This window comes from Stigmatopora argus, chromosome 19 (genome assembly GCF_051989625.1).
Source record: "Stigmatopora argus isolate UIUO_Sarg chromosome 19, RoL_Sarg_1.0, whole genome shotgun sequence".
Taxonomy (NCBI): Eukaryota; Metazoa; Chordata; class Actinopteri; order Syngnathiformes; family Syngnathidae; genus Stigmatopora; species Stigmatopora argus.
Window position 1 is genome coordinate 4221584 of NC_135405.1, and position 9716 is coordinate 4231299.

Here is a 9716-nt window from a genome sequence, read left to right on the forward strand (position 1 = left end):
ATCTTTTAACGACTGTCCTACTCTAATTAGAGTGTTCCGCAAGGAGTAATAAAGCTTTACAGATGTGCTGGGAATTTGAGAGTGGCATGAAGAAGATAAAGATTCCCAATTGTAACTTCAGGTTGTGAGGACTTGTTTTTTTCTAAATTGCTATACGTATAAGAAAATGAAGGTGGTAATGGGTTGAGTGGATGATTTCGATATTCACAAACATAGCCACTATTTACTTTGTACTTTAAAATCAATCAATAAAAAGCTCAATATTTGTCATAACTTAATGTGTGATAGTTGGTCCTGTCATTTATTTTATATCTTTTATTACTTGTTTAAAAAAATAAGAAAAGAAAATGGATATACTTGAAATTTGAAGTCCATTTTCAATGATTTTCAAGTTTGTAGAGAAAACTCAATTAAATGAGTTAATGTGCTGAACTCAGCATTTTTAGTAGGTCTGTTCCGATACTCGGACGTTTCGTCAAAAGACGTTTGGTCCCCGGACGTTTGGTCGACCGGATGTTTGGTAGAACGGACGTTTGGTCGCCGGGTTCACGAGTCCCGAGGTTTGAGTCACGAGACTTTCATTTGCTTAACCCTAACCCTGTTCACTCAATGTTAAATAATAGTCATTAAATCCCTATTGACCCAATGTTAAAATTTATCAATTGCATGCGAACTCGTTCTAACAAACGTCCGTTCTACCAAACGTCCGTTCTACCAAACGTCCGTTCTACCAAACGTCCGTTCTACCAAATGTCCGTTCTACCAAACGTCCGGTCAACCAAACGTCCGGGGACCAAACGTCTTTCGACCAAACGTCCGGTCACGGTCTGTTCCATACAGTAATAAGACCACACGTCCAACAGCTCCCACACATTGACAGGTTATCATCATTAATAACATTATTTACAGTACAGTGGTACCTCGACATACGAGTGCCCCGACATACAAGCAATTTGAGATACGAGTAAAATTCCGTTAGACAGTGCGGCTCGATCTCTGCCCTCACTGGAAGATATTGGCAGCCCTCGTTACCTCAGCAGAGCCGGGAACATTGTTGGGGACCCGCACCACCCTGGTCACAACCTGTTACAGCTGCTGCCCTCTGGCAGCCGCTACCGGTCTCACAAAGTACGGACAAAGAGGCTTAAGGACAGCTTCTTTCCCACAGCCATCAGGACTCTGAATTTGCAGTAGCATGACACACAATCCCTTCTGTGTAATAACTTCGTGGTGAGGAAACATGAAGGACGTTGGGCGGTGATCTGCCTCCTGCTGGCTGACTGAAGGTAAGTAAGAAGACAGTGGGAGGTAAGTGATCCATTTTATTCTTTGTTGGCATCGGTGAGGCAAACCTTTTCGCAGTCGCCGGGATTTGGTTGCGCTCGGGAGGTGATGCGATGTATCCATCACGGCAGAGTGCCAGCGAGTCTGAAACTATCACTTGGTTAGGCTTTTGCCTGGGAAAGCGCACTTTGTGGAGAAGCACTACCAATTTCGTCATACGCAGCTGGGTATGATGACAATTAGGCTTTTGTCTAGTCAAAGATGATGACAAGCCTATGTCTGATTTTTCTTTTATTTTTTTATTTTTATCTTGAGATACGAGACAAATTTTGATATACGAGCATACAGCGGACGCGAGGAGCTGCTCATAAAAACATCATGGGCACTGTCTTTCTGGTCGCAACTCCCTCGTGTAATGTCTCTACGAGCACTGGGCGGAGCGTTGCATTTTTTCAGTGTTTTTTTTTCTCCCTTAGACAGTGCGGCTCGATTGCCAATACGAGAGGAGCATATACTACTCGTTGGCAAGTGGTCGTGCGTTATCCTATTATGAGGACATTTGTGTGCATCATTTTGGGAATATTTTGAAGGGAATACAAAAGCAAACAACCCTTGATAGGTTGCATCTGAAAGTCAGGGTGGACGCGGGGCAAATAGAGCCAACACGGGAGAAGAAAGGTATAAAAATGTAAAATTAAATTAAAATTAAGTTTAGTGTAAGGTTAGATTAAACTTATTTTTGAGTGTCTGCATCGTAATCCAAGTTCATTTAAATTTGTTTATGTTATGTTACGAGCGCGTTGCCGTGCAAAAAGTCCGCCCCCTCTCCGGCCATCTCTCTCTCCCATCCGCGACATCCATCTAATATTAGTACTATTAAACACATTTTAGTACTATTAAACCACTAGTTATTTGTTACTTTGTTAATAGATGGCGAATTAGAACAAATAAAAATGTTTTTCCAATCCAATACCCTGTTTATGGTGTTATTTTCAGATGGTTGAAACGAATTAATTAGTTTCTAGTTCATTTCTATGGGAAACATTCATTTGAGTTACGAGTAAATCGACATACGAGCTCAGTCCCGGAACGAATTAAGCTCGTATCTCGAGGTACCACTGTATTGCAGACAATCCTATAGCCCAGGGGTCACCAAACTACGGCCCGCAGGCCGGATCCGGCCCGCCGGCACATTTGGACCGGCCCTCTGAACAATACCAGAGACGCTATCGTTTTTTTTTTGTTTTTTTTAATTTTTTGGGGGGGGGGGGGGGGGGGGTGCAGCCCGCCGGCACATTTGGACCGGCCCTCTGAACAATACCAGAGACGCTATCGGATTTATTTTCCTATTTGGCCTTGAAGACTGGGACGTTTTAATCTTGTGTTTGGTTCATTGCACCCCTGCTGAGCCCACAAATCATCCCAGTGAAGCGGGCCTTCGCATTGCTCCTTTGGTGACACGCGCGGGGAGAGTGTTTGCCTTTGATGCATGCGGGCATTCCACCGTTGCATGCGTGAGCAGAGTGTTAGCGAGACATCTGGACGATCGCAGGTGAGGGCGGAGCCCTGGGGCCATCACTATTGCGATGCTATTCAAGCATATAAAAACGGTGCAACCGGAACCTGTTTGAGAACGGAATAATGGCGAAAAGGTTAGTTAAGAGAAAAATTGATTCAGAATGCAGGGTATTTAACCTGCAGTGGACAAACGATTATTTTTTTGTTAAATGCAAAGAAAAGGCTGTTTTTCTCATCTGTCAAGAGACGGTGGCAGTATTCAAAGAATACAATCTTCGCCGGCACTATGAATCCCGTCACAAAGACAAGTACGATAGCGTGCAAGGCCAAATACGAGCAGACAAACTCTCAAAGCTAAAAGTTGGAATATTATCTCAGCAGACTACATTTCTACGCCAAGCTCAGCTGAACCAGGCATCCGTTCGGGCCAGCTTTCGGGTTGCTAAACTGATAGCAAGCAACGGTAAGCCTTTCACTGACGGAGAGTTTTTTAAGAAATGTATGGATGTTGTCGTGGAGGAAGTGTGTCCCGAGAAGAAAGATGCCTTTAATGCCGTAAGTCTGTCGGCGAGTACAATCGCCAGACGCGTTGAAGAAATCGGGAGTAATGTATATGCCCAGCTGCAGCAGAAGACGAAAGAATTTGACTTTTTTTCATTAGCACTGGATGAAAGCACGGACGTGCAAGACACAGCGCAACTGCTCATTTTTATTCGTGGAGTTAGCGCTAACTTTGAGATTTGCAAGGATCTGGCAGCCCTCCAAAGTCTCAAATGGACTACAACAGGAGAGGATATTTTTGACAAAGTGTGCCAAACCATGGAGAAGTTGGACCTGGACTGGTTAAAGCTAGCTAGCATGGTGGCTGAAACTCGCGGTCTAATAATGGGACGCATGAACCGGGAGTTGGAAAAAAGGGGTCTCATCGCCCCGCTACGAGTCCACTGCCAAATTCACCAGCAAGCACTGTGCTGCAAAATGTTGACGTGGGATTCTGTAATGACGGTTGTGGTGTCGTGCATAAACTTCAGAGCAAAGGGAGAAGATTGTGCATGGCACAACAGAAAGTTAATGTTCCATGGCTTTTTTTTTCTATGAAGAACCCAGAGAGAGTTATTTAGTTATTATTTATTTCATAAATAGTGTTATTTATTTCCTGTTTTTTTCTGTGAAGAACTCAGAGAGGGTTATTTAGTTATTATTTATTTCATTAATAGTGTTATTATTTGTTTCCTGACTTTTTTTCTGTAAAGAACCTGGAAAGGGTTATTTGGTTGTGTGGCTTTCTGGAAAACAATAAATTTTTGAGCTCCCCTACGATCGTCACACTTTTTCTGTTACAAACTGACACCGGCCCCCCATCAGAGAAGGGAAAGGTTATGTGGCCCTCACAGGAAAAAGTTTGGGGACCCCTGCTATAGCCGGTCATACCAGAATTAAACAATTTATCAACTTTTCATATTTTACATACTCAAAGGCTTTTGATGCATCAATAAAACCTATTAAAATGGTAGGGTTGTACCTTTAAAGCAAAAAAAAAACACATCCGTTATGTGCGTAAGTTTTAAGTCCATTGCAGTTTATGCAACATATACGAATGACGAAAATGTGTTATCTTATTTAGCACAATCCTCCTGCTTGTTCTATTCTTGTCTCGCCTGACGTAAATTACTTTTTGTTCACATCTACTAAAAGGTCACAATGCACAGACAGCTCTGGTTACACACATCAACAAAACAAGTACACACACCAATACTGCCTCTTATCCCAAACAATGAAGAAGACATTTGTGAATTCACAAAAGAGCGGAACTTAAAGAGAATAAGCGAGAGGATATTTTGTTAACCAAGTATTATTTATAGCGGCAATGTAAAATACAAAAATTAAAAAATGAGTTTTAATCTATCCATCATTAATTTGAATTCCTCATTAACATTGAGTGTAAACTGAAGTCATTTTTGCATGACCGGACATTTCGTCGAAAGACGTTTGGTCTCTGGACGTTTGGTCCCCGGACGTTTGGTCGATCGGACGTTTGGTCGAACGGACGTTTGGTCGACCGGACGTTTGGTCGACCGGACGTTTGGTCGACCGGACGTTTGGTCGAATGGACGTTTGGTAGAACGGACGTTTGGTCGCTGTCAAATTATGACAGAGAGTTTACTGTTGATATTTTGATATTAGATATTTAGATATTAAACTCACTCTCTCTCTCATGATTATAATTTTGAGAGCTGGTTTCAACAGTAACAACCCGGCGACCAAACGTCCGTTCTACCAAACGTCCGTTCTACCAAACGTCCGGTCGACCAAACGTCCGGGGACCAAACGTCCGGGGACCAAACGTCCGGGGACCAAACGTCTTTTGACGAAACGTCCGAGTACCCATTTTTGTCACCAACCCATTGCTTGGCATGAAACAATAAATATTCACACTTACATTCACGGGCGGCCCGAGTGGTTAGCGCGTCGGCCTCACAGCTCTGGGGTCCTGGGTTCAAATCCAGGTCACGTCCACCTGTGTGGAGTTTTCATGTTCTTCCCAGGCCTGCGTGGGTTTCCTCCGGGTACTCCGGTCTCCTCCCACATTCCAAAAACATGCATGGTAGGCTGATTGGACACTCTAAATTGCCCCTAGGTATTGGTGTGAGTGTGCATGGTTGTCCTTTGTCTCCATGTTGTCCGGCTGGCCACCGATTCAGGGTGTCACCCGCCTCTTCTGGGATAGGCTCCAGCACCCCCCGCAACCCTAATGAGGATAAAGCGGTTCAAAAAATGAGACGAGACTTACATTCACATAGTATAAAGACAAATTGGAGTAGATTAAGCCTATTAATAAAAAGAACCCAATTTACCTTTGGAATACAAAAATGTAACAATTGGTCAATATTATATGATCTTTTTACAACTTTTCCTATATACGCCACCAAAATAGCTTTAAGGTATAAAGTGGCAATTATTATGGAATAGCACTACAATGTTCCAATAGATTCTAAAAATGAATGATTCTTCTCTCGCTCCGATTATGTCTTGTGTATGTGTCACAATTTTGCTTCAGGGCACTAATTTTCAAGCTAATTATATCAGTATCTTAAGTCCAATTATTTACAAGAGGTTTGATGTTTTCTATGTCATAGTTATCATGCCAGCATCATGCAATATTATTACTCAAAACCCACTATTGTTAAGAAGTCAGACAGTAATAATAAAAACAAGGAAACAAGTGAAAAATATTTTTTTCATATAAGCGTTTTTGTGGGTGTGCACGTGTATGTGTGCACACCATACCAAATTTCAGGAAGTATTTCAAGCAGCATGTTTCCCATAGTTCAGCATACGGGTTTGGCAACCTTTAAAAGCACTAAGCTTCTAACTGTTATCATGATAAAATGTTTGAAAACACATCCTTAAAAGGGTTCATATCAGGAGAGGGAGGAAATTTGAACTAAGGTAAGGTCATACTTCTCTAATATCTCTGTTTTATTTATAATGTTTGTGTTGATTCTTTGCATTGGTTTGCTTTTCATTTTCCTTTCTTTGAGTCAATAAACTGGCTGGCCGATTAACTGACGAGATATTGCAAATTATTGACAGCACAATACTGTAGTTTATCCTCATGAATATTAACTTAAAGAGTTTGCATGCATCATGTTATATTATGTTTGGTATACTGCATTATATAAGTAGAGTGTAATCAATTAGTGTTTTTAAGCAGAAGCAAACATTTAATTTCACTTTAATGTGGCACTTAATTTACTAACAAATTGTGTGCAGCTCTATGTTTGGAGTGGTCTATAGGCACAAATACAAAGAAATATAACTTGTATAGTACTTTAAATAAAGGAAATAATTATAGAAAATTGACATGAAAATAAGCTTCCGATTTTGGTTATTACTGTTTTTTTAATATTATATATATATTTATATATTTATTTATATATATATATATATATATATATATATATATATATTTATATATGTGTATATATATATAAAATGTATGCATTATATATTATTTTTAATATTATTTATATATATATATATGTATATATATATTTATATATATGCATGTATGTATATATATATATATGTATGTATATGTATATGTATATATATATGTATGTATATATATATATATAATATATATGTAGGTATGTATATATATGTACATATACACATGTATATATGTATGTAAATATACATTTGTGTATATATATATATATATATATATATATATATATATATATATATATATGTATGGGTATCGTATATGCCAAGGGTGAACAGTGTAACATTTCGAAAGGTTTTAAAAGAATAAATATTTCAATTTCTGCAGAAAGTCAGTAACTTTTAACTTTTGATTTAGGGGTATGATCAATATGAAATTACAATGGAAAGAAATTAGCTGACAACTAGTCTTGCATACCACGTCACTAAGTGTCATACATCACTTGCAAGTTTTCCAGGTGGCAACATGGAAAATTTTCACATTTCTTCTCTTATAGTCAAAAAATAAGCTCTCTCGCTCAAGATAGCTTTATAACTTTGCAGTAGTCACTTGTCCACACAAACTACTCCGTGAGTGTAAACTCAATGAGAGGTTACTGTTTTTAATTAATCTATTTTTTTTTGCTCAGAGCTAACTGAACAACAGCATGGCAACCAAACAGAATTGCACAACTACTTACTGTAGAAGCTCTTTTTTCCCCAGTGTACATTTGAACTGGGATTAGTGTGAATACTTGACTCAGCATTCACAATAGAAATTCCCTTGATCAACAGATATGCTCAGGCAGTAATGACTGGGTCCTATTCAATGGCACTGTTCTTTCATCCAAATCGGACAATTCAATGGTACAAATGACAAGTTACTGGGCCACACAAATCTCTGTAACCGGTTTTATAACAAAATGTTTGAAAAGGAACAGAGAACAAACAACAGGAGTGTAATAAGAGAATTAAAATTAGATAAGAGAATTTCTACTTTCTAAATTTATGTCTCGACCACTGTGAATTTGCTAAAATAATTTCTTAGTTGATATTTAAAATTCAAAACAAATTGTGTCATTAATGAGTATATTTTGACAAAAACTTTCATGCATCTTTTCCATCATGTTAACAGCTTTTGAATTATGTCACATAGTTTTAACGTTAAAATTGTTAAGTACAACATTCACGTCACTATATCGTTATTTATTTATCATTATTTAATGATAACCTGTTTATTGTTGATATTACCTTTCTTTGCAAACGGGTTGGGTTGGTTTTTGCACATTCATCACACACACATGTTTCAGACCAACTAATAAATTTTCATGACACTGAGACAACCGAAGAAAAGAGAAAATGCAGTATCTGAATGATGATTTTATTTACCAAGGCAGAAAAAATTACAAACTTGTCTGGTCCTCTGTGAAAAAGTACAGTCGGCAAAAGTTGGTGGCAAGAGGGCTCACTTAGGAGCTGAGAAGGCTAATCACCGCCAAAGGGCGTCAAATTGAAGTATAATTGCGGCGCACGTTTGAAGTGTCCAAAATCAAAGTATCACTTTGAGAGCAGCTGTCACAATACATTTAGTTCATAAGAAGTTGGCAAAAAACCCTGATGGTTCAAAAGCTGCTTGTTTAAAAAAAAGTCCTGCGATCGGAGTATTGTGGTGGGCACTTTTCGGGCCATCGTTCAGGCCCAAAGCAAAGTAACAAACTGTATTAAATCTTACTGTCATGCGATTGACTGGTAGATCACAATCGACGTAATGAGCATCCCTGGCCTATTCTATCACCCATTGCAAATATCATCCATTTATTTTCTGAAGTGTTTATCCTCACAAGAGTCACGGGGGGTGCAGGAGCCTATCCCAGCTGACTTCGGGCACCAGGCGATAGACACGAGGAGACGGACAACCATTCACGCTTGCACTCATATCTAGCGGCAATTTAGAGTGTACAACCAGCCTGAGGAGAACGTGCAAACCGACCTGAGATTAAACCCACGACCCCAGAACTGTGAGGCGGATGCGCTAACCACTCGGGTACCAAGCCGCCCATTGCAAATGTTTCACCAAAAACTGAAGGGAAAATGCAGCATGCAAGATTTGCAGTGGTGTATTGTGATGTTGGTTCAAAACAAAACGATAAGAATTATGTCATTGTCTAACCTTTTACTGACCTGACAATAGATTAATTAAATCAACAAGTAAGTTTCATTCTTGATTACTCTCTCCCTAGGAATGGCAAAATATGAGAATGGCTTGATCATTGTTCTAGTGGCAACCCTGTGTATTCTGGAAACAGGAAATGCCAGCAAATCCTCGCAGCTAGTTTCACCGGTATGTTTAATCCTGTTTTGAAATCAAGGAGCTATATTGCCATGCTATTTTACTTAGCTTTCAGGTGCTATTGTTAAAAGGTACAGATGTTTTTATTATAAAAAAAGAACGTCTGTATTATTTGTGAAGAGTATTTTTAGGTGATGCTGGTATAACATTTTTAAGGATCGCTGAAAGATAAAACTAATTTTCTTTTTCTTGATAAAATCAGGTTAAATCCTTCGAACATCACATCAGTAGGGAGAAAACGCGGGCGGGTAAGTGAGATCAACTTGATATTTATATGGTATTTGATCTTGTATTTTTCCTGTTCTTCTGCATGAGCTGCAAAACAGACTTTTTGTGGCACGGTCATCCTATGAGCAAAGTTGTCTGGGGCATGATGGAAGTGGTCTGGCAATGTCATTGGATTGGATTGGATTGGATAACTTTATTCATCCCGTATTCGGGAAATTTCGTTGTCACAGTAGCAAGAGGGTGAGGATGCAGAAGTAGGAAAGGCATACAGTACATACACCCATACATATACATATACACACACATAGATGTACATGCATGCATACGGTAGGTCTTAACACTCCAATTT

The 9716-nt window shown here is 39.3% G+C and overlaps 2 long non-coding RNA genes across 3 annotated transcripts in view; one reads left to right on the forward strand and one right to left on the reverse strand.

Annotated features, from left to right (window-relative positions):
- Positions 1 to 513: 513 nt before the first annotated feature.
- Positions 514 to 9716, reverse strand: part of LOC144064446 (uncharacterized) — a 34990-nt gene continuing 25787 nt past the window's right edge. For both annotated transcript variants that reach the window (XR_013296797.1, XR_013296796.1), the window contains 2 exons: positions 5243 to 5551; positions 514 to 1434 (listed from right to left, as the gene is read on the reverse strand). This is a non-coding gene — a long non-coding RNA (uncharacterized LOC144064446). The remainder of the gene's footprint in view (positions 1435 to 5242; positions 5552 to 9716) is intronic.
- Positions 6126 to 9387, forward strand: LOC144064806 (uncharacterized). Its single transcript, XR_013296901.1, has 3 exons — positions 6126 to 6252; positions 9030 to 9130; positions 9342 to 9387. It is a non-coding gene; the product is annotated as an uncharacterized LOC144064806 (long non-coding RNA).